A 26,191-nucleotide genomic window follows, 5' to 3' on the forward strand; every position below is an offset into this window, starting at 1 on the left:
AGGTCACTATAGAGAGAAGTACAGAACTGCTTTTAAGAGATAAAAATAGGTCTACCATAATAAAATCCTGCAGAACTACAACAAATAGTGCTTGAGGAGAAAGCAAAATTTTGAAAAAATTCATGCAGCCAAGTTGCACTGGACTAGATTTATAATATCCAACAATGCCGGAGTCCTGCTCCAGCTGGTCCAGGGGTACCCAAGGGATGAACAGTGTCGGCGAGAGGAAAGAAAGAAACAGAGTTTTTTTTGATGGCCCAAGGACCATAATCTTTATTGCTTTAGTCTCTATTTATATAGCACATGTTCTTCTACATAATGATTCTTACAATATTTTCCCATTCAGATCAACATCCCCTGATTCTAAGATGTGTTAAAAGTTTTTTTCCTAATCCTTTGTCACATTTTGGTTACATGTTTACTCCGAAACCAATTTTTATTTTACTAAAACATAGTCTATGAATCATATTATTCCATCTACTTATTCTGTACAGCCTGCTACTACAGCGAATACAGCATCTTGCTTCAGTGAATAAGTACTATAGTGGTGTCTAAGGGCAAAATTTCTCATAGTACAGCCATTGTCAGTGGTGGTTTGTTTACCATCTACCCACATAACACAAGTCTATTTCTGGCAGGGACAAGTCTTTTACAGTTTACCTAGAAACCATTTACAATACAATTCACATATTTCTTTCTGTTTACGCTTAGATTCTAAGGGGCACAAACATCTCTAGCATCCCAATCTTTATGAGAAAAGGCAATAGGCTTAGTTTCTGTAATTTTCCCTGATACATGCCCCAAGTTTTCCAGTCATCAATAACAATCTCCTCATGAGGCCAGGTCACAATAGGCTTAGGGCTTGTTTTCCAAATGAACATGGCCTTATTCCCTGGCTGAGTGTTAGGGACCCACCAGCCAGAGGCCTCAGTAGGTTTAATCATTTTTGGAGTGTTTCTCTGGGGCAAGGGATCACTTTTCTTTATCCTGGACTCTCATGACCTCGTCATGGAAGCCCCTACAACTCCAGCCATCAAAGAATGAAACAGAGTTAGCCACAACAGAAGCATAGAAACAGGAAGGAGGGAAGGTTCCGATCCAGGAGAGAAACCGCTTTGCAGTTTCTTCTTGAGCGGTGCCGTGACTTTGTCATTGGCAGTAGTTCCAGAACGGCTCCCAACATCTCCCCCTTTTTTATTTCTTAAGATGGCTCTGTGGAGTTCCAGGGAGACTTCCTTCATAATTTTACTTGAGACTCTGACGATGACTGGAAGTAAAAGAAAAACTATTAGGATCACAGCTATTATTACTCCTATGTTCATTACTGTGGGTAGGAAACTCTTATGAGATACAAAATCAGATAAGCTATCAAATAAATTTTCTGCAGTTTGAGAAGTAGAATAATCTAACTCAGACTGTCCTATGTCATGAATTTCTTGATGTAATCTAGTTAAATCCAAACTAACATCTGATTGGTTCCATATTCCTAAGATATGATTTTGAACTTGATCCCAAGAATATACTGATTCATTAACCTTCAATGGGGTCACACAAATCCATTTATTTTCTACATGACATCTTAAAGCAAGCATTACCTTTAAAGCGGTTAGTTCCTGTCCTATATGCAAGATAGCTTCTTCTAATGCATCTACCTTAGCTTCTAATTTTCTATCTATAATCTCTTATGTAGCTAAAGCAAGGGAAACGTTTTTTGGAAAGCTGATTAACATGTTTGGCAGTGTGTACTTGCTGTGTGAGTGAAATAGCTGATAAAGAAAGAGAAGTAATAGAAGCAATGAGGGCGGCTATGCCTAAAATTAATAGACCCACAAACCTCTTTTGCCTAGTCAATAAGCTCTTAACTTGCTGTAGAGCCAAGAGGCCATAATTTTCATACCATGGAGTGTGAGGTTTACAGGTACCATAATATAAGGAGGATGCTTTAAAACCATCAACACTCGAACCCAAATAGAGGAGGTTACACAACTGGTCAAAACACACTGGTAGCATTTTGTCAAAAAATCAGTGCTATTCTGATAGATAGTGAGGTCTATATAATCTTTGGCTATGAGAAACACATAAGGAGTGGGTAAGCAAGCTTGGATGTAATAAGTAGAGGGCCTTCGTGGTCGGTGGAGAATAATAGGGGCAGTGGCTGCAATCACCTTCCAAAGATCAGGCTGCCAGTAGGTATTTCCTCCATGGACTAGAGATAACATAGGAGGTACAAATCTATTTGGATTCCACCTACTAATTCTCAAAGGTTGTGGAATCAGAGAATCATTCCAATTAAGGAACCTAACAGAGTAATTAAAGTATTTCCTAAAATCTTGACTGGGGTCTGGGTTGCTGCTGCTACTGCTGCTCTAAGTCACTTCAGTCGTGTCCGACTCTGTGCGACCCCATAGACGGCAGCCCACCAGGCTCCGCCGTCCCTGGGATTCTCCAGGCAAGAATACTGGAGTGGGTTGCCATTTCCTTCTCCAATGCATGAAAGTGAAAAGTAAAAGTGAAGCCGCTCAGTCATGTCCGACTCTTTGCGACCCCATGGACTGCAGCCTACCAGGCTCCTCCGTCCATGGGATTTTCCAGGCAAGAGTACTGGAGTGGGGTGCCATTGGGGTCTGGGTTACCCCATTCATTAATCTCAAAAAGCTCTCCAGGAATTGTTAGATCTATCTGAGAATCGTAAACACATTTTCTCCAGAGGGGGAATCCAGATCTAAAATCTATATTTTCCCAATCTTTTTCTGTAGGTGAATATTTTGGTGCAGCCTCGATAGGAGACGTGCCACAAAGTGGATATTTGGGTGGTGTGCAATAGGTATGTTATGAGAAGGGTCCATGTCTCCCAGTAATCTTAACAATATAGACCAGGCATGCCTTTTATCGGGCTCTCTGGGCTTTCTGGTCTTTATAGGAGAGTCAGTTACAAGCCCTATTTTAGATATAGGGATACATCCATCTTTACTAGGAGCCTGTGGGAAGCGATATCCACTAACAGGCTTAGATTCATTTGGGATAATGAAACATATAGGATGAAAGGCTGAAAGACCATAAAAAGTGAAATTTGTATTCATTTTAAACTTATTGTAAGGGTAAGTGCTGCGAGAGCCACTCATTAGCTCGGGCATAGTGGTCCGAGGAGACTACTTGAAAGAGAGGAGGGTCTGGGAAATAAGCCCAATAAGAATCCCCTGCTGAACAAACCGGTATTACCTGACAGGCTAGCAGTGTAAGCATGACAAAAAGAAGATGTCCGGGAGTTGCAGCGGCTCCTCGCTCGGCCACCAGCCTGTGAGCGTCTCCAGTCAACTTCTTAACCCGGCCCCAGGTAGGAAGATCAGCGGCTCTGGTTGGAGCAGCAGGGCGAGGACGTCTGCGCGGCACAGGTGTAGGTCGCGGTCTGAGGCGAATGGGTCCTGGAGCGTGGCTCAGGGTGAGATTCTGAAACTGCTGACAGGGCGGTTCATGTTCTGAAAGAGGTTGTGGTTTTTCGAAAAGGAAGTAGGGAGGGGGTGGGGGCTGCTTCTTCAGCGGCCGCCACGGCGCCGCGGTCTGTACTTCCTGATGAGAACTCGAAGAGAGGGGTATATAGGCTTTGGATGAGGTTTAGGAGTATGGGGAACTGGTGCTGAGGGTCTAATGGTTTCAATGGTCTTAACTGGATAAGGCCAAAAATCATCATTCGTATGATAGACAGCAGCTGTTTCCTCCAGGTCCTCCTTATTCTGAGGGGACAGTTAATCATCATCATCTAAAATATTACCAGCCAATTGTTTTTTAGCAACCTTAATCCCCTCTTTGTTAACATATGTTTTATAATGTCGATGAATAATTGTCTCTCCTATGACTCACTGTGTCCCAGTACAAGTCTTCTAGGAGGACCTTTTAAACTTCTCAAGGTCTGTAAATATAACATTTTCCACCCATCACTTACTCTGACAGGGGGGTCTGCAGCACCCAGGTGGAGTCCTAGCCACCTCGACTTACTCAATTTGCTTATCCTTGGGTCCCTGTTCGGGCGCCAACTGCCAGAGTCCTGCTCCAGCTGGTCCAAGGGTACCCAAGGGATGAACGGCGTTGGCGAGAGGAAAGAAAGAAACAGAGTTTTTTTTGATGGCCCAAGGACGATAATCTTTATTGCTTTAGTCTCTATTTATATAGCACATGTTCTTCTATGTAACGATTCTTACAATATTTTTCTGTTTAGATCAACATCCCCTGGTTCTCAGATGTGTGAAAAGTTTTTTCCTAATCCTTTGTCACATTTTGGTTACATGTTTACCCCAAAATCTATTTTTATTTTACTAAAACATAGTCTATGAATCATATTATTCCATCTACTTATTCTGTACAGCATGCTACTACAGCAAATACAGCATCTTACTTCAGTGAATAAGTATTATAGCAGTGTCTAAGGGCAAAATTTCTCATAGTACAGCCATTGTCAGTAGTGGCTTGTTTACCATCTACCCACATAACACAAGTCTATTTCTGGCAGGGACAAGTCTTTTGCAGTTTACCTAGAAACCATTTATAATACAATTCACATATTTCTTTCCATTTACGTTTAGATTCTAAGGGGCACAAACATCTCTAGCATCCCAATCTTTATGAGAAAAGGCAATAGGCTTAGTTTCTGTAATTTTCCCTGATACATGCCCCAAGTTTTCCAGTCATCAATAACAATCTCCTCATGAGGCCAGGTCACAATAGGCTTAGGGCTTGTTTTCCAAATGAACATGGCCTTATTCCCTGGCTGAGTGTTAGGGATCCATCAGCCAGAGGCCTCAGTAGGTTTAATCATTTTTGGAATGTTTCTCTGGGGCAAGGGATCATTTTTCTTTATCCTGGACTCTCATGACCTCATCATGGAAGCCCCTACAACTCCAGCCATCAAAGAATGAAACAGAGTTAGCCACAACAAAAGCATAGAAACAGGAAGGAGGAAAGGTTCCGATCCTGGAGAGAAACCGCTTTGCAGTTTCTTCTTGAGTGGTACCGTGACTTTGTCATCAGCAGTAGTTCCAGAACAGCTCCCAACGCAACAAATGGAGGCAAACACAGTATTTTGGGAGAAGTGAATAAATAATAAATATGTGACACAATGCAATATGTTTCACAGGAGGCAGGTCAGGTGGTCTGGCATTCCCATCTCTTGATGAATTTTCCACAGTTTGTTGTGATTCACACAGTCACAGCCTTTGGTGTAGTCCATAAAGCAGAAATAGATGTTTTTCTGGAACTCTCTTGCTTTTTCTATGATCCAACAGATGTTGGCAATTTGAACTCTGGTTCCTCTGCCTTTTCTAAATCCAGCTTGAACATCTGGAAGTTCTCGGTTCATGTACTGTTGAAACTTAGCTTGGAGAATTTTGAGCATCACTTTGCTAGTGTGTGAGATGAGTGGAATTGTGTGGTAGTTTGAACATTCTTTGGCATTGCCCTTCTTTGGGGTTGGAATGAAAACTGACCTTTTCCAGTCTTGTGGCCACTGCTGAGTTTTCCAAATTTGCTGGCATATTGAGTTCAGCACTTTAACAGCATCATCTTTTAGGATTTGAAACAGCTCAACTGGAAATCCATCGCCTCCACTAGCTTTGTTCATAGCGATGCTTCATAAGGCCCACTTGACTTCCCATCCCAGGATATCTGACTGTAAGGGAGTGATCACACCATCGTGCTTATCTGGGTCATGAAGATCTTTTTTTGTATGGTTCTGCTGTGTATTCTTGCCACCTCTTCTTAATATCTTCTGCTTCTGTTAGGTCCATGCCATTTCTGTCCTTTATTGAGCCCATCTTTGCATGAAATGTTCCCTTGGTATCTCTAATTTTCTTGAAGAGATCTCTAGTCTTTCCCATTCTGTTGTTTTCCTCTATTTCTTTGCATTGATCACTGAGGATGGCTTTCTTATCTCTCCTTGCTATTCTTTGGAACTCTGCATTCAAATGGATATATCTTTCCTTTCTCCTTTACCTTTAGCTTTTCTTCTTTCCTTAGCTATTTTTAAGGCCTCCTCAGACAACCATTTTGCCTTTTTGCATTTCTTTTTCTTGGGGATGGTCTTGATCACTGTCTCCTGTTCAGTGTCGAACCTCCATCCATAATTCTTCAGGCACTCTGTCTATCAGATCTAATTCCTTGAATCTCTTTGTCACTTCCACTGTATAATCACAAGGGATTTGATTTAGGTCATACTTGAATGGTGTAGTGGTTTTCCCTACTTTCTTCAATTTAAGTCTGAATTTGGTAAAAAGGAGTTCATGATCTGAGCCACAGTCAGCTCCCAGTCTTGTTTTTGCTGACTATATAGTGCTTCTTCATCTTTGGCTGCAAAGAATATAATAAATCTGATTTCGGTATTGAACATCTGATGATGTCCATGTGTAGAGTCTTCTCTTGTGTTGTTGGAAGAGGGTGTTTGCTATGACCAGTGCGCTCTCTTGCAAAACTCTTTTAGCCTTTGCCCTGTTTCATTTTGTACTCCAAGGCCAGATTTGCCTGTTACTCCAGGTACCTCTTGACTTCCTACTTTTGCATCCCAGTGCCCTATGATGAAAAGGACATCTTTTTTGGGTGTTAGTTCTAGAAGGTCTTGTAAGTCTTCATAGAACCATTCAACTTCAGCTTCTTCAGCATTACTAGTTGGGGCATAGACTTGGATTACTGTAATATTGAGTGGTTTGCCTTGGAAATTAACAGAGATCATTCTGTCGTTTTTGAGATTGCACCAAGTACTGCATTTGGACTCTCTTGTTGACTATGATGGCTACTCCATTTCTTCTAAGGAATTCTTGCTCATAGTAGCAGATAAAATGGTCATCTGAATTACATTCACCCATTCCAGTCCATTTTAGTTCACTGATTCCTAAAATGTCGATGTTCACTCTTGCTATCTCCTGTTTGACCACTTCTAATTTACCTTGATACATGGATGTAACATTCCAGGTTCCTATGCAATATTGTTCTTTATAGCATCAGACTTTACTTCCATCATAAGCCACATACACAGCTAGGCATTGTTTTCGCTTTGGCTCTGTCTCTTTATTCTTTCTGGAGTTATTTCTCCACTCTTCTCCAGTAGAATATTGGGCACCTACTGACCTGGGGAGTTCATCTTTCAGTGGCATATCTTTTTGCCTTTTCATACTACTCACTGAGTTCTCAAGACATAAATACTGAAGTTGTTTGCCATTCCCTTCTCTGGTGGATCACTTTTTGTCAGAACTCTCCACCATGACCCATCTGTCTTGGGTGGCCCTACATGGCATGGGTCATAGTTTCATTGAGTTAGACAAGGCTGTGGTCCCTGTGATCAGTTTGATTAGTTTTCTGTGATTGTGGTTTTCATTCTGTCTGCTCTCTGATAGATAAGGATAAGAGCCTTATGGAAGCTTCCTGAGTGGGAGAGACTGAGTGTAGGGGAAACTGAGCCTTGTTCTGATGGGTGGGGCCATGCTCAGCAAATCTTTAATCCAATTTTCTGTTAATGGGCGGGGCTGTGTTCCCTCCCTGTTGTTTGACCTGAGACAAACTAAGGTGGAGGTAATGAAGATAATGGAGACCTCCTTCAAAAGGTCCCTTGCACACATTGTCACACTCAGTGTCCCCCACCCTGCAGCAGGCCACCGCTGACCCACACCTCTGCTGGAGACTCCTGGACACACACAGGCAAGTCTGGTCAGTCTCTGGTGGGCCACTGCCCCTTTCTCCTGGCTCCTAGTTGCACAAGATTTTGCTTGTCCCCTCCAGGAGTCTGTTTCCCTAGCCCTGTGTAAGTTCTGTAATCAAATCCCACTGGCCTCCAAAGTCAAATTCCCTGGGGGTTCTCAGTCCCTTTGCCAGATCCCCAGGTTGGGAAATCTGTTGTGGGTCCTAAAACTTTCTTAACAATGCAAGAATTTCTTTGGTATAATTGTTCTGCGATTTGTGGGTCATCTGCTCATCGGCCCTATGGTGGGATTAATGGTGACCTCCTCCAAGAAGGCTTATGCCACAGGCTGTGTGACCCAGGTGATTCAGACCCAGGTGTGTGACCCAGCATGAGATTAAAGAAAAACAAAAGGAAGGAAAGTATTGCCTAGTTTATCCCCTCATATGTCCCTGGAGGCTAGCTGATCCCTGGAACCAGAGTAGGTTTCAGTCCCAAGGCTGGACTGGGTTGGTGTTGACACACCTGGTAGGGTGCCCTGCGTTGAGACCCCTCTTGAACCTGAACTGTCCTGTTTTTCCTGTGCACTCTGATGGTGACACGACCGTCTGGCCACAAGGACCAGGGTCAATTCAGCAAGTATCCAGATCCGCGGGGCTGGGGTCCCCAACTGAAGCCTCCTTCCTGAGAGTGCAGCCTCCTAGGCACCTCAGCAGGGAGAGGTGTCCCAGGTGTGCATGATTCTGGAGGGGAGAGGTGAAGCTTCAGGGGAAGAAAGAGTGAGACACAAGCCCTTGGGAGTTTGCTCAGCACATTCCACACTAATTCACAGCTCAGGAAGCTGCCTTTCCCTGAGCCTGTGGTTATAGGTGACTACTGGAAAAACCATAGCTTTGACTAGATGGACCTTTGTTGGCAAAGTAATGTCTCTGCTTTTTAATATGCTGTCTAGGTTGGTCATAGCTTTTCTTCCAAGGAGCAAGCATCTTTTAATTTCATGGCTTCAGTCACCATCTGCAGTAATTTTGGAGCCCCCCAAAATAAAGTTTCTCATCGTTTCCATTGTTTTCCCATCTATTTGCCATAAAGTGATGGGACCGGGTGCCATGATCTTAGTTTTCTGGATGTTGAGTTTTAAGCCAACTTTTTCACTCTCCTCTTTCACTTTCATCAAGAGGCTCTTTAGTTCCTCTTTACTTTCTGCCATAAGGGTGGTGTCATCTGCATATCTGAGGTTATTGATATTTCTCCCAGCAATCTTGATTCCAGCTTGTGCCTCATTCAGCCTGGCACTTCGCATGATGTACTCTGCATATAAGTTAAATAAGCAGGGTTTCCAGTAGTCATGTATGGATTAGAGAGTTGGATCATAAAGAAAGCTGAGCGCTGAAAAATTGATGCTTTTGAACTGTGGTGTTGGAGAAGACTCTTGAGAGTCCCTTGGACTGCAAGGAGATCCAACCAGTCCATCTTAAAGGAAATCGGTCTTGAATATTCATTGGAAGGACTGATGTTGAAGCTGAGGCTCCCATACTTTGGCCACCTGATGCGAAGAACTGACTCACTGGAAAAGACCCTGATGCTGGAAAAGATTGAAGGTGGGAGGAGAAGGGGATGACAGAGGATGAGAAGGTTGGATGGCATCACCGACTCGATGGACACGAGTTTGAGTAAACTTCGGCAGTTGGTGATGGACAGGGAGGCCTGGCGTGCTGCAGTCCATGGGGTCGCAAAGAGAGTTGGACACGACTGAGCTACTGAACTGAACTGAACTAGTTATAGGTGGTGAGCGTGAAGAAGTGCTGCCACCTTGTGGAAATGTCCTATAACTACAAGTTGAGCACCTGTGCTTATTGGCATCTCCAAGTCCCAAGGCCTGCGGAGCTGTTAATGACAGCTGCCCTCAGGAAAGGACCTGGGGTGAGTGCTGCAGAAATCAATTTCAAACACATCCGATTTTCAAGAAGCCAATTGCAAACATAAATTTTCCCACACCTTTTCAGGAAAAAAACCCTAAACAGTCACAGGACAAGATGTTCAGCATTGCTAATTATTACGGGAGGAATACTAATCAAATCAACAACAAGAAACCACATTCCATCTGACAGGATGGCCATCCTGACTTCTGCAAACCCTAAATGGGGGAGAGCGCCGGGAGATAACTCAACCCTCCTGCAAGTTCCATGGGAATGGAAATTGGCAACAACCCCTGAAAGAATAGCCTCCACTGGCCAGAACAAAATAATTCAAGAGACCGAAGCCTAGGATTTTAATACCCATACCTGGCCCAATGCTATGAAAAACCATCCTTCAAAATGACATGTGTCCCCCAGCACTCACCGCACCGCTACTTCCAAAAACCAGAACACAGACCCAAGAAAAGTTTCCTCAAGAGATTAAATGGTCAATAAATGTGGTACTTATACACAGTAGGTTATTACTCAGACATGAAAAACTGCCACTGAAATTATGATACTTCTCCCCACAAGAATGAACCTTGGAGGATTATACAAAAAGTGAACTCAGCAAACAGAGGAAGATAAAGCATAGGATGTCTCTTCTCGGCACTATTTTCAAAAGAGATGCATGGGAAGTAATTAAAAACACAAAATGAGGCTCTTAGATTAAAACGCAAAGCAAGAATTAAAAAAAAAATATGGCAGGGGAACGGCCATGGATGGTTTAGAAGTCGGTCCTAATGTATACATAGAACTCTGTATCTGTCCAATTCGATGGACATGAGTTTGGTCAAGCTCCGGCAGTTGGCGAAGGACAGGGAAGCCTGGCGTGCTGCAGTCCATGGGGTCGCAAAGAGTTGGACACGACTGAGTGACTGAACTGAATCCACAAGGATTATCTCCTGCCTTCTTTCCTCCCTTCCTCCTTCCACGCAAATACACACAGAGATATTTATCACTAACAAATACACAGAAGTCTGTCTCTGTGATCCATAATCCACAAAGACCATCCTTTGTTCCTTCCATGATTCAAAAAAGCTGGATCTCTAACAGTTACTCCACGGGAACCTGGTGTTCAGCACGGAGAACTCTACTCCACTTTGTTCAATCACTTCTATGGCAAAAGAATCAAAGGTACAAATATGCTTTATTTATATATAGTAACCAAATCAGTCTGTTGTACTCTGAGGACATGCAAAGTCTGCAAACTTACTATACTTCAGCGGGGCATCAGCATGAGATGAAAGAACAGAGTGGGAAGAAAAGTAATGCCTGTGTATTCTCTCCACCCTCCCTGACTTTCAGTGCCATCTGATCACTGGAACCGGAGAAGGCCTGATTCCCAGGGCTGGGCAGGGATGGGTTGGACACAGCCTGGCAAGGTGCCCTTCATTGAAACCTTCCCTTCATCAATGTCCCTTTTAGGCAATAATAAGAAACAAAGAGATACAGGGGCAGTCATTTAAAACACAAAGAGAGACTCTGAGGTGTTGTTTTTTAACTGAATGCGTGCTCAGTCATGTCCAACTCTTTGTGACCCCATGGACTGTATAGCCTGCCAGGCTCCTCTGTTCATGGGTTCTCCAGGCATGCAATACTGGAGTGGGTTGCCATTTCCTCCTCCAGGGGATTGTCCTGACCCAGGGATGAAACCCACGTCTCCTGCATTGGTAGGCAGAACCGTAACCACTGAGCCACCTGGGAATCTCTAGAGATTCTAGATTCAAACACAAATCAAATTTAAGAAAAAAAGGAAACATGCAGGCATGAATTTAAAGCAGAACTAATCTGTGCATAGAAATCTGTATGTTTAATAGATAAACCACATAGGCTATTTCCTTCCTTCCTCTACATATGCACTGAAGTCTGTGTCTCTATTAGATCATCCACAAGGATTTTCTCCTTCCCTCCTTTTTTTCATTATTTATCTCTAACTTATACAAAGAAATCTATCGCTGTTATAGATAATCCACAAGGGCTATCTCCTTCCTTCTTTCCTTGCACCTGTACAAAAGATTTACATCTCTAACTGTTACTTCCCAGGGACTTGATGTTCACCACAGAGAACTTACGCCACCTTGTTTAATAACCGCTATAGCAAAAGAATAAAAAAACAAAAATCTGTGGATGTATATTTCGTAACTGAATCGGTCCGTTGTACACTGAGGACAAGCACAAAACACACTGGTCTATACTTCAGCACAGCATCAGCATGAGATTAAAGAAAAATAAAAGGAAAGGAAAGTAATTCCTAGTTTATTCCCTCCAACCTCCTTGACTTGAGGTGCTATCCGATCCCTGGAACCAGAGTAGATCTGAGTCCCAAGGCTGGATTTGCAGTGTCGACACAGCCCGACAGTTTGCCCTGCATTGAGACCCCTCTTATACCTGTACATTCTGGTTTGCCCTGTGCACCCTAATGATGGTGACACAACCGTCTGGCCTCAAGGACCAGGGTAAAGTCACCAAGTATCCATATCCACGGGGCTGGGATCCCCAGCTGAAGCTTCCTTCCTGAGAGTGCAACCTCCTAGGCACCTCAGCAGGGAGGGGTGTCCCAGGTACGCATGATTCTGGAGGGGAGAGGTGAAGCTGCAGGGGGAAGAAATAAGGAGACACAAGCCCTTGGCTGTCGGTTCAGGCACGTTCCACGCTCATTCATATCCCAGGAAGCTGACTTTCCCGAAGACTCTGGTTGCAAGTGGAAGCAGAGATGGGCATGAAGAAGTGCCGCCACCTTGTGGACATTTCCTGTAACTACAACTTTAGCACCTGAACTTGCTCCTCCAAGGCACAAGGCCTGTGGGGGCTGTTAATGAGCTGCCCTCAGAAAAGGACCTGGGGCGATTATTGCAGAAATCAATTGCAAACACAACTGGCTTTGAAGAGGCCAATTTCAAGGTAAATTCTCCATACACCCTTTAAGATAAAGAAAAAAGAATAAAAATCCCCAAATGGCCAGAGAACAAGATGCTCTATATCCCTAAATATGACAGGGTAAATGCCAATCAAAGTGACAACAAGAGATCAAATCTCACCTGTCAGAATGGCCACACTCACAATTCTACAAACAATAAATGCAGGAAACAGCTAGAAGAGTGAACCCCCCTAACACGGTCATTGGAATGGACATTAGCAACAGCCGCTGGAAAGTTTGTTTGTCCTCATGCCAGAAAATAAGATTTGAAGAGAGGGCAGCCCATGATCTGCCATACTCACACCTGGCCCTATATCCTGAGAAAACCATCATTCAAAAAGACACATTTACCCCACATTCACTGCAGCACTACTTATAATAGCCAAGACATAGAACCAGCAAGATATCTCTGAATATATTAAAAGTTAAAAAAAGATGTGGTGCATATATACAATGGAGTATTACTCAGCCATGAAAAGAGGCCACTGAAATTATGAAATTATGCCAGTAATAATCACAAGGATGGACCTTGGAGGAATATGGTCTAGGCGAACTCAGCCAGACAGAGAAAGAAAAAAACATATGATGTTCCTTCTAGGCAAAATAAAAAAAGAGATACAAAGGAACAAATTTATACCACAAAAGCGACTCTGAGAATTCAAACACAAACAGAAGGTTCCAAGAAAATGTGAAAGAACAAGGCTGAATTAGTAGGTCAGGGCTAACATATACCCAGAAATCTGTATCTGTAATAGATTCTCAGGAAGAACCTGATATTCAACACAGGGTACTTTGCTCAACCTTCTGCAATAACCTCTATGGGAAAATAATCCGAAAAAGAACAGATAAGCTGTATGTATATGTCATTAGTTAATCACGTGGCTATACCCTGAAGACAAGCACAAAACTGCAAATCGACTATAGTCCAACACAGCACAGGCATGAGACTAGAGAAAAGGAATAGAAAAGCAGTACCTAGCTTATTCCCCCCAGCCTCCCTGACTTGGGCTCCTCTTCCGTTCCGGAAGCCTGAGCAGGCTTGGGTCTCATGTCCGGACTCATCCGGGGTCGAGGCAGTCGGGTCGTGACAACCAAAATTTTAACAGAGACGGGCAACTCTGCAATTTTGGCTCCACTGTGTACAACAGCCAAGACAGAAAAGCAAGTTAATTGTAGAAGCACAAATGAAGGGATACACAATGGGGTACATGTACACAATACAATATTTTTCAACCATAAAGAAGTAGGAAAAAATGCCCAGTCAAGCTTCAGGAAAGAAAGTAGAAATGATCATTCCAAGTGAAGTAAGAGAGACAGGGAGAGACTAATACCATAGTATATCACTTTGAGGTGTTGTCTAAAAATGGATACAAATGAACTTACTGCCTGGAGATGCAGGCTCACTGACTTAGAAAAGAAACTTCTGGTCATCAAAATATAAAGATGTGAGACAGGGAGAAAAGAGCTGCTTTAGACTAATATATGCACACTACTATTGATAAAACAAGTGACCAGGACCCACCATGTAACAGAAGGAAACAGACTCCACACTCTGTATTAACCTATAAAGAAAAAACCCCAACAAATCATATATACAACTATGTAGAAGTGAAATGATTTATTGAAGAAGGAAAAGGAAAAAATGAAACACTCACAAGATCGTAATTCACCTGTATGCTCCAGTTCAATGATGGGATGAAAACAGATAAAACGGAAAGGATATTCCAACTCTATTCCCCTCGGGGCATAGTTACTTGTGGTGTCACATCCCTGGAGCCCGATTGGTTTGGGTGCCAAGGCTGGAGTGTCCTGGGGCAGGGCAAGCTGGGAGCATGTAGCAGGTGGTGTGTCCCTAAAATGAACCTGGAGTTCCTGTTTCCCTCTGGAGAGACACCCACCTCCAGACACAAGCAGAATAAATTAAGAGATTGGAAGTAACATATACACACACACACACATATATATATATATGTGTATATATATATATATATATATCAAATAGAGGATTAAAAAGTATCTACTGAACAGCATAGGGAAGTTTACTGAACATACTGTAATCGTCTATATGCAAAAAAGAACCCTAAAGAGAATAAACATCTGTGTATAACTGAATCAAGCTCCTGTACACCTGAAACAAACACGACATCAGAAATCCACTCTGTTCCAATAGAAGATAACAAGGAATTTACAGGAAAAAAAAAGAAAAGCATGCGGCATGAAGAAGTGCTGCCTCCTTGTGGCCATTTTCGGTAATAACACCATGGAGAGCCGTGCTGTTGGGCATTTAATATTCACAAGTACCCAGGGACTGTAAGTAAACAACAGCTGCCCTCGAAAAATGTCCTAGGGGTTGTCATCGAAAAAGAATCCAAAAGAAGGCAGGCCAATTTTGGAAGAAGCCAATTTCAAGATGTAAGTTTAATTCACAGTCTTTTAAAAAATCACATGAAAAAGTGTCAACATCCCTAAACATTAGAGAAATGCAAATCCTGGGTCGGGAAGACCCCCTGGAAAAGGCAAAGACTACCCACTCCAGTATTCAGGCCTGGAGCATTCCACAGACTGTATAGTTCATGGGGTCGCAAAGAGTTGGACACGACTGAGTGACTTTCACTTTCACTTTCAAATGAACATACACACACTACTGTTTATAAAATAGTCAGTGAGGACCCTTAATCAATACCGCATAATAAACTATATGGGAAGGGAACCCAGAAAAGGACATGTCCACATCTATGCAAAGGGAATCATACCTAAAACAAAGATCCAAAAAAAAAAAAAAGCCCACATCCTACAACATTGTAAGTCACCTATACACCAATATGAAATACAAATTATGAAAAGAGCATGCTGACTCTGTTCCCCTCAGGCCTTGGTGACCTGGGCTGCTGGCACATCCCTGAAGCCTGGGCAGGCTTGGTTCCCAAGGATGGACTGTCACGGGGCTGACAGAGCTGGGGAGGACGTGCCAGCCAATGAGCCCTGCCCCATGGACCTGGAGTGCCTGCTCCCCTCTGCACAGGCCCACAACCTCCAGATCCAGGGGGTCCTCCTGCAGTGAAACTACACTTACTGCACCCAAAGGATGTGGAGCCTCTGGGCTGGAAGAGCTTTGAAAAGCCCCGTGGGCTCCATGTCTCCTGGTGTTGGGGTTCCCACCTCTAGCCTCTTCCTTGGGGTCGCCCCACCTATGGATGAAAGCATCCTCCACAGAGTGGTGTTAAAGGAATTGGGATTTGTCCAGGGGATGGGGAAGGAAGAAGGAATGGGACACAAGCCTTGGGTGTTTCTCCTGGCACTTTCCACTCTGACAATCTAAGAACAGGACTTTCCTGAAGGCTCTGGTTCCCCCAGTAAGCAGAATTGAGCATAAAGACATGCTTTGGCCATTGTGGCCATATTGTGGCCATTTTGTGGCCATATTGTGGCCATTTGGCCATATTGTGGCCATTTCCCACAATAACAACCTTGAAACCATTGCCGGTGGGCACTTACATGAACAGGGCGTGCAGGGCTCTAAGTAAAACACACCTACCCTCAAGAAATGTCCTGGGGAGGTCATTGGAAAAATATTCAAAATATTCAAAAAAGGATTTCAAGAAGCCATTTTCAGTAAGTAAGTTTAACTCACACAGTTTCAAAAAAATCACATGAAAAGATGTCAACATTGCTAAATATGAGAGAAATGCAAATCAAAACTTCAATGAGTTATCACCTCACACTGGTCAGAATGGTCACAGGCAGATATTCTACAAACAATAAATGCTGCAGAGGGTGTGGATAAAAAAGAGTCCTCCGACACTGATGCTGGGAATGGAAAATGGGAGCGCCCACTGTGGAGTACACCGGGCAGAAGAAAATGAGAATGAAATTAGAATACTAATGCCACATACAAAAATAAACTGCAAATAGATTAAGGGCCTAAATAGACGCACAGATACAATGAAACTCTTTAGGAAAAAAGCAGAACACACTGACATAAAATGCAGCAAGTTCTTTTTTGATCCACCTCTTAGAATCAGGAGAAATAAAACAGAAATAAACAAATGGAACCTAATAAACGTTTAAAGCATTCGTACAACAAAGGACACCTTCAGTGAAAAAAACAGACAACCCTCAGAATGGAAAAAATTCTTGCAAACGAAGATACCCACGGGAATTTGCATCCAACACATACAAACAACTCCTACAGAGCAATATCAAAACACAAACAATCCAGTAAAAAATCAGCCAAAGATCTATATGCACATTTCTCCAAAGAAGGCATAGAGATGGCCATAAAGCACATGAAAAGGTGCTTACAATCACTAACTCTTAGAGAAAGACAAATCAGTAGTCCAATGAGTTATCACCTCCCATCAGTCAGAATGACCATCTCAAAAAATCCACAGCAATAAACTCTGCAGAATGTGTGGAGAGAAGAAAACCCTCCCACTGTGGGTGGGAATGTAAATGGATATATCCACTAGGGAGAACATTATGGAGGTTCTTTAAAAAACTGAGCATTGAAGTACCAAGTGACCCAGCAATCCCATACCTAGGCATCAGTTCAGTTCGGTCGCTCAGTTGTGTACGACTCTTTGCAACCCCATAGACTGCAGCACGCCAGGCCTCCCTGTCCATCACCAACTCCCGGAGTTTACTCAAACTCATGTCCTTTGAGTCCGTGATGCCATCCAACCATCTCATTTGCTGTCGTCCCCTTCTCCTCCCGCCTTCCATCTTTCCCAGCATCAGGGTCTTTTCAAATGCATCAGTCCTTTGCATCAGGCGGCCAAAGTATTGGAGTTTCAGCTTCAGCATCAGTCCTTCCAATGAATATTCAGGACTGATTTCCTTTAGGATGAACTGGTTGGATCTCCTTGCAGACCAAGGGATTCTCAAGAGTCTCCTCCAACACTACAGTTCAAAAGCATCAATTCTTCGGTGCTCAGCTTTCTTTATAATTCAACTCTCATATCCATACGTGACCACTGGAAAAACCATAGCCTTGACTAGACGGACCTTTGTTGGCAAAGTAATGTCTCTGCTTTTTAATATGCTGTCTAGGTTGGTCATAACTTTTCTTCCAAGGAGCAAGCATCTTTTAATTTCATAGGCATTAACATAACTTACCTAGGCATAGATCCAGAAAAAAACCCAAAATTTAAAAGATATCTTCATCCCAACAGTCATGGCAGCACTAGGTATGATAGCCAAGACAGGGAAGCAACTTAAGTGTACAATGACAGATGAATGGATACAAAGATGGGGTTATACACAATATTACTCAAAGATAAACAAGGATGAAACAATGCCATATCCAGTTACTGGGATGAAACTAGAGGTGATCATACTATGTGAAGGAAGTGAGAAGGGGAAAGCACCATAGGATATCATTTCTGGTGGAATCTAAAAATGGATATAAAGAACTTCATTACAAAAGAGAAACAGTCTCACAGACTTGGAAAAGAATCTCATGGTTGCCAAAAAAGAAAGTTGAGAGGGGGCAGGGGGCAATTAGCTATGTCATATTTATATACATATCTTAAAACAGGTGCTGAAGGGCTTCTACCAGTAACAAGTCCAACAGGGCTGTAAATGACACCTGCCCTCAAGAAATGTGCTGGGGTAAATCATCAGAAAAGAATTCCGAATTCCAAAAAGGGCCAAGTTTCAAGAAGCCAGATTCAAGAAGTAAATTGTACTCAGAAGGTGTAAAATAATAAAAGCACATGGAAAGATACTCCACATCAATAATGATCAAATCAATGCCAATCAAACTACAACGAGGTACCACCTCACATCATCACAATGGCCATCATCATGGAAAAGATCTACAAAAAACAAATACTGCAGAGGATGTACAGAAAAGAGAATCCTTGTACAATCTTGGTGGGAAAGTAAATGGTTTAAATATCATAAGATATCACATACAAGTGGAATCTATCAATTCATACCAAAAAACTAATTTACAAAACAGAAAAAGACTCTCACACTAAGAAAACCAAATTATGATTATCAAAGCAAAGTTAAAAGGGAAGGATAAATTAAGAATTTTGAATTAAAACATACACACTAACATCAAATTGATAATCAATTATGACCTACTGAATAGAACAGGGAACTCTGCTGAACAACCTGTAATAACCTATATGAGGGATAAAGAGGAAAAAGAATAGATACACCCCTAGGTAAAATATAATCGAGTTCCTGTACACCTAAAACTAACAAAACAATGGAAATTAACTCTGCTCCAATAAAAAATAAAAATTAAATTACCTCAGCTTGGTGTAGGGGAAACCAGACAGGAGTGACCCCAATGATTAGATATGTGATATGTTATGACAGTAATATGACACCCAAAATGTTTTCACTTAGCAGAACCCACTCGAAACCGCCTGACCTCAACGAATGCGACAAGATGAAAAGAAGAAAAGGACCATAGGTTAATCTTGGCTAATTTGCTTTTTCCCTACATTCAGGATCCATGGGAGAGGCAGGAGTTTTTTATAGTGCAGCCCAGTGTCGCGTAAAGACACACAGGATGTGGCCTGATTCCAGCATCCCAGGCTTCCAGCAGGAGGCGGCCACACTGCAAACCTTCTGGAAAAGGATATATATATATATATATTTTTTTTATCAGAATAAAGATGTATTGCTGAAATTTCAGTCATACTACTCCAGTACTCTTGCTTGGAAAATCCCACGGACGGAGGAGCCTGGTGGGCTGCAGTCCATGGGGTCGCTAAGAGTCGGACACGACTGAGCGACTTCACTTTCACTTTTCACTTTCATGCACTGGAGAAGGCAATGGCAACCCACTCCAGGGTTCTTTCCTGGAGAATCCTAGGGACGGGGGAGCCTTGTAGGCTGCCGTCTATGGGGTCGCACAGAGTCGGACACGACTGAAGCGACTTAGCAGCAGCAGTTATTCTTTGCAACCTAAAATATTCTTAAAAGCTTGGCACCTTGATCTTTGTGGTTTCCATTGGTTCCTTTGGTTGAGAATTTCTAGGCAGAAACAGGCCATCATTTCAAACTAATTTCTTTTAATTCTGTTATTTGTTATTATATGAATCAAAGCTCACACTTGAAAAAATAATAAAAGCAAATTCCTGCAAACAATGAGTGACTCAAAGAGCACATGAGCTGCAGGCAATATTTCTTCTGACAGTTTCATTTTTCTCCATGAAGAAAACAGGAAAAATAGGTCCCTCCCCTGATCTTTTGCTTCTCTGTTCAAACTAGCTAAAGTGAAATTGATATTCATATCAACAAGTAACAGTTTTTGAGGTTTGAAATGTCATACCACGGAAACAGGGCCTGGAGAAAAGGGAATGCTCCTATGTGGCTGGAGGGAAACTACCTCCTAAAATTAAGGCTAAAATTCAAATTGGATCTAACTATGACAGTCTGTGGTTACATGGAGTATGAACCGAGGGTCTACATATAGCAGGCAATGTGTGAAGGCAAATTTGATACCTCACATGTGAGAGTAAAGGTTTCTTGTCAGATCTGCAGCTGGTATATACAGTTTTGTTTTTTTTAAATACTGCATGTATCTTTTTGAATTATAGCTTTGTCTTAATGTATGGCTAGGAGTAGGATTGTGGATCATATGGTAACTCTCTTTTAGTTTTTTGAGGAGCCACCAAGCTGTTCTCTGTTCTCAATTTACATTCCCACCAACAGTGTCCGAGGGTTCCCTTTTCTCCACACCCTCTCCAATGCTTGTTATTTGAGAGACTTTTTAATGATGGCCATTCTGACCAGTGTGAGGTGGTAGGTACCTCATTGTAGATTTGATTTGCATTTCTCTGATAATTAACAGTGAGGAGCATTATAGGATGATCCTTTAAATTTCAGATGTGTAAACTAAGTTTAACATGCCAACTTGACAATTTTTTCACAGATAAGGATTTATAAAATATTTGGTTATTTCCTTTCTTCTTAGTTAACTATAGGGACATGCATTATGTCACTCAAGGTGATGAGTTTGTTATGTATCTTTGAGCAGTTTTAAAGACGTGCATCGCTCCCTTCAAAGGGAAGGCTTGTGCTGGGACCAAGGTCCACCTCCCACTGAAAGCTGTTCCTTGAGCAAATTCAGTCACTGCCCAGGGGACACACGGTGAGACCACCGTGTCACCTGACACCTCCCACATCTCAGGCCTCAGTGTGACCGTTCCATCTGAGGTGGAGCACTTTGCCCTGGTGATACAGCTTGACCTCCTTCTCTATGTCTAGGTCAATTGTTAATAACTTTTTCAGATTCTATAGGATTACCAGTGCTCTACTAGCAAAATATATGTTTTAAAGTTACACCAGGATGCGGGGCTTCCACCATGAGCCTAAGGGAGTTTCTGCAGATTTTTCTGTTCTGACATCAAGGCCCCTTCCCCAGTTTTATGACAGCTCAATTGCCAGAGACTCGATGAGCTACATCATTGGCAGGGATCAGGGCAGAATGAAAATGCAGGAATCCTTGGGTGAGAATTACTAAGAATGTGGATGCTGACAGCACAGCCTTAAACCAAGCGTGGAGCCCTTCTAAGTGCAGGAGCCCCTGACACTGTGTGGAGTGTGTATTCATGAAGACAGGCCCAGACAAAGGATTCTGCTCACATAGAGCCAATTTGGTGTAATAGTGTGTTAAATTGATTCAGAACTGCAAATATTTGTATCAATGATATGTTTTCTATTGAAAGTTGGGGCATTTTCAATTGAAGAGTAATTGTTTTATGTTGTTGTGTTAGTTCCAGGTGTATAGCAAAGGGATTCAGTCATATAAATTTAAATATATACGTATATGTATATATATATAAACACACCCACACACATGCTTTCAGGTTATTAGGTTTTAGATTATTAGGTTATTACAAATATTGAATATAGTTCTCTGTGCTATAGAGTGAAGTGGTATTAGTCGCTCAGTTGTATTTGACTCTCTGCAACACCATGGACTGTAGCCCGCCAGGCCCCTCTGTCCAGGGGATTCTCCAGGCAACAATACTGGAGTGGGTAGCCGTTTCCTTCTCCACGGGATCTTACCGACCCAGGGATTGAACTTGGGTCTCCTGCATTGCAGGCAGATTCTTTACTGTCTGAGCCACCAGGGAAGCCCAGGTGTGCTATGGAGTAGGATCTTATCTATTTTATATATAGTAGTGTGTATGTTAATGCCAAATTCCTAATTAATCCCCCATCCCTTTCCCCTTTGGTAACCCTAAGTTTGTTTTGTATGTCTGAGACTGTTTCCGTTTTGTTAAGAAGTTCATTTGCATCAAAGTTTAGATTCCACTCCTAAGTAATAACATATGATATTGTCTTTCTGTGTCTTCACTTAATATGCTTATCTCTAGGTCCATCCGTGTTGCTCAAATGGCATTATTTTATTTTTTATGGCTGAGTAGTACTCCATTGTATATTCTATGATATGTGGACTCTTGATTCAGGCCCTACAGATATTAGGGACAGCCTGTTGGCATGAAGGTCTTCTCATGGTGAGGACTAAACCACGATTCCCCAGGAGAATCTCACCTCGTGGTCTGGGCCTCCGGGAAGAATTCATCTTCTGACAGGGAGCTCCTTGATCACCTTCACAGCAACATCATCCTGCCCCTTCCACTTGCCCAGCTGGGCCGCTCCAAACTGGCCCCTTCCCAGGCCCTTCATCAGGGTAATCTCTTCACTTCACAGTCCCCAGATTCCTAGTGAGGCAAGACAGGCACACTTTAGGAGGAGAATAGAAGGCTTTGGGGCTAAAAACTTCACACGTGACTCTCTCCAATGAGAAGTTAACAGTGAGAAAAAACAGCATTTTTTTTTAAGTTGCTCAGTTAAAAAAAACCCTTGGTAATGTGGTCTTAGGACCTGTTGGACCACATGATATTGGCACCAAAACAATATTGTTCCTGAAGTGGCTACAATTAGTGACAAGAAAGGTTAGAGTTCGAGGACTTTGCCAACTAGAGGCGTCCTGGGAACACTTGGTGATAAAAATGTGCTTAGTTCTCTTAGCTTGGTAAGGATCAGTGTTACTTAGATCAATCGGCTTGACTTGACTAATTAGTTCTTGGAAAGGAGAAATTAAAAAAGTAAAGCTACTTTGTGTGATTTTTAAAATTCTTATCAAAATCAGTTTCTTGATGGCATCTTCTATTTTTTTAAAAAAAAATCCCATTTTTATTTTGCCAATTTTTTTCATTTTGATTACTTTGTTTTTGTAGATAGCCATCAACAATTATTTTTAAGTTGAAGTACAGTTTATTTACAATACTGCATTTGTTTTGGGTGTACAACAGTGATTCTGTACTTTTATGGATTATACTCCATTTAAAGGTATTAGAAATAAAGGCTATATTTCTTTGTGCTGTATAATATATTCTTCTAGCTTATTGATTTTGTATATAGTAGTTTCTATCTCCCAATGCCCTATGCCTATCTTGCCCCTCCCACCTCCCTCTCCCCACTGGTAACCACTAGTTCTCTATATCGGCGAGTCTGTTTCTGTGTCATGGATAACTTCATTTTTGTCATATTTTAGATTTCAGTTAGATAAGTGATAACATATGGTATTTCTCTCTGTATTTCTGAGTTACATCACTTATTATGATAATCTCTAGGTCTATGTCTGAAAATGCCATTGTTTTAATCTTTTTCATAGTTGAGTAGTATTCAGTATATATGTCATAAATGAAAACCTAGGCATATATTTCACATATGAAATTATAGGTATATATATTTGCAGTGTGGAGTCTCTGCTATTGTTCTTCAACCAAAATAATCAAAATTTTCTATAACTTATGTAAGTGAAAGTTGCTCAGTCGTGTCTGATTCTTTGCAACCTCATGGTCTGTAGCCTGCCAGGCTCCTCTGTCCATGGTATTTATTCTCCAGGCCAGAATAATGGAGTGGGTAGCTGTTCCCTTCTCCAGGGGATCTTCCCAACCCAGAGATTGAACCCAGCTCTCCCGCACTGCGGGTGGATTCTTTATTGTCGGAGCCACTAGGGAAGCCCAAGAATACTGGAGTCGGTAACTATCCCTTCTCCAGGGGATCTTCCCAACACCAGGAATCAAACCAGGGTCTTCTGCATTGCAGGCAGATTCTTTACCAGCTGAGCTATGATAGTAATTCTTACAACTTGGGCTTGGTAAAATGCGTGTTGTGCCGGGATTTCTGGGGCAATAGTTCTTAAATTTCAGTGTGCTTCAGTGCTTCAGAATCACCTGGAGGGCTTATTACCTCAAATTGTCACACTGCAGTTCCAGAGCTTCTGAGTCACTGGATTTGCAAATACCAGTCAATGGACCATAATGAAGATCATTGTGCCTTTTGAGTAATGCTTTTAGAGACTTAAGATAACTCTTCTAACTGAAGTATACTGTCTTACATCTTAATACACGCAAAAGTCTTAAGTGACTTCTATTTATAGGGCATTGTGAACTGAAATCAATATGTAGATGTCAAAAATAATGAAAATAAAATGTTTTGTCAGAGAACATTGACAGAAGCAACGTAAGTTTAAAAAAACCCATATCTACCCTGTAGTTATTTAATTGGCTTGACTTGACTGATAAGTTCATTGTAAAGCAAAAATTGAATGAGTAAAACTACTTTATGTGATTTTTAAAAATCTCGTCAAAGTAGGTTTCTTGATGAAGTCTTCTATTTTAAAAAATTTCCCATTTTTATTTTGCTCTTTTCCTGAGTAGTATCCCATATATATTTAATATATGAAAATAAAAGTATATATATTACATATGGCCATATAGGTATGTCTCATATGAAAATATCAGTATATATGCCATACGAAAATATAGGAACATATCTCATATATGAAAATAGAGGTATTTATTTCATATATGAAAATACAGGTATATATATTTAACTCATAAAATTTAAAACTTTTATAAAATTACAAACTTTCATAAATTAAAAACATTCAAAGAATTACAGTGTTTGATTGTGTGGATCACAACAACCTGTGGAAAATTCTTAAAGAGATGGGAGTACCAGACCACCTTACCTGCATCCTAAGCAACCTATATGCAGGTCAAGGATCAGCAAACAAACATGGACTGGTTCAAAATTGGTAAAGGAGTAAGTCAAGACTGTATATTATATCCCTGCTTACTTAACTTATATCTAGAGTACATCATATGAAATGCCAGGTTGCATGAATCACAAGCTGGAATCAAGATTGCTGGGAGAAATATCAACAACCTCAGATATTCAGACAATACCACTCTAATGGCAGAAAGCAAAGAAGAACTAAAAAGTATCTTGATGAAGGTAAAAGAGGAGAATGAAAAAATTGGCTTAAAGCTCAACATTCAAAAAACTAAGGTTATGGCATCCAGTCCCATCACATCATGGCAAATAGATGGGGAAAAAATGGAAACAGTGGCACATTTTATTTTCTTGGGCTTCCAAATCACTGCAGATGGTGATGGCAGCCATGAAATTAAAAGACACCTGCTCCTTGGAACAAGAGCTGTGATAAATCTAGATAGCATATTAAAAACCAGAGACATCACTTTGCCAACAAACATCTGTATAGTCAAAGCTATGGTTTTTCCAGTAGTTATGTGAGGATGTGAGAGTTGGACCATAAAGAAGACTGAGCACCGAAGACCCTGATGTGATGGTGGGAAAGCTTGAGACACTGTTTGAGAAAACCAAAAGATGAACCACAGACTGGAAGAAGCTTTTTTCAAAACACATATTGGAGAAAGGATCTGTACTCAAATTATGCTAAACAACGCTATTTACATTTGGTAAAGATTGAAAAGCACGCTTGGCCAAAGAGTATAAACATATATGTACATAGATATTTATATCAATATATAGAGAATTGTCTGTATCTATGTGTAGTTAGACGTTTACATCTCTAGGAAGATAGATATTTATACCTCTTGGTAGATAACTATTTATCTCTCTACGTAGACAGATATTCCATACAAATTAATACTTTCTATAAAATTAATAACACCCATAAAAATTACAAATTAATACTTTCCATAAAATTAGTACAAATTAATACTTTCCATAAAATTAGTACAAATTAATACTTTCCATAAAATTAATAACACCCATAAATACAGAAATTTCCATAAAATTGAAGCTTCCATAAAATCAACAACTTTCACAAACTGAATAACTACCATAAATTGAATAACTGTCATAAATTAATAAATTCGTACAGTTTACTCAGTTTCATACAATTACTCACTTTCATAAAATTAATTTCCTCAGAAAATTGAAAACTTCCTCAGAAAAATAAAAGTTATAAAATTAATTATAAAATTAAAAACTTCTAGTCTATGGAACACCTTTTTCAGAAAATCAAAAAATGAATCACAAACTGGAAGAGACAGTTTCCAAAACACATATCAGATAAAGGATCTGTACTCAAATTTTACCAAAGGACCACATTAAAATGTGGTAAAGAGAGGCGGGGCTAAGATGGCGGAGGAATAGGACGGAGAGACCACTCTCTCCTCTACAAATTTATCGAAAGAACATCTGAACGCTGACCAAACTTCACAAAACTACTTCTGAAGGCTGGCTGAGGACGTCAGGCTTTCACAAAAACTGCGCATTATCTTCAAAAGAGGTAGGAGAAATTATAAAAGATAAAAAGAGAGACAAAAGAGTTAGGGACGGAGACCC

At 41.3% G+C, this 26,191-nt stretch overlaps 1 long non-coding RNA gene across 1 annotated transcript; it reads right to left on the reverse strand.

The window, feature by feature from the left end:
- Positions 1-243: 243 nt before the first annotated feature.
- LOC145523555 (uncharacterized) lies at positions 244-3,408 on the reverse strand. Its single transcript, XR_014066699.1, has 2 exons — positions 3,220-3,408; positions 244-1,267 (listed from the first exon to the last, which is right to left on the reverse strand). It is a non-coding gene; the product is annotated as an uncharacterized LOC145523555 (long non-coding RNA).
- Positions 3,409-26,191: the final 22,783 nt, after the last annotated feature.

Source organism: Giraffa tippelskirchi, chromosome 10 (genome assembly GCF_054371585.1).
Source record: "Giraffa tippelskirchi isolate mGirTip1 chromosome 10, T2T-mGirTip1v1.2.pri, whole genome shotgun sequence".
Taxonomy (NCBI): Eukaryota; Metazoa; Chordata; class Mammalia; order Artiodactyla; family Giraffidae; genus Giraffa; species Giraffa tippelskirchi.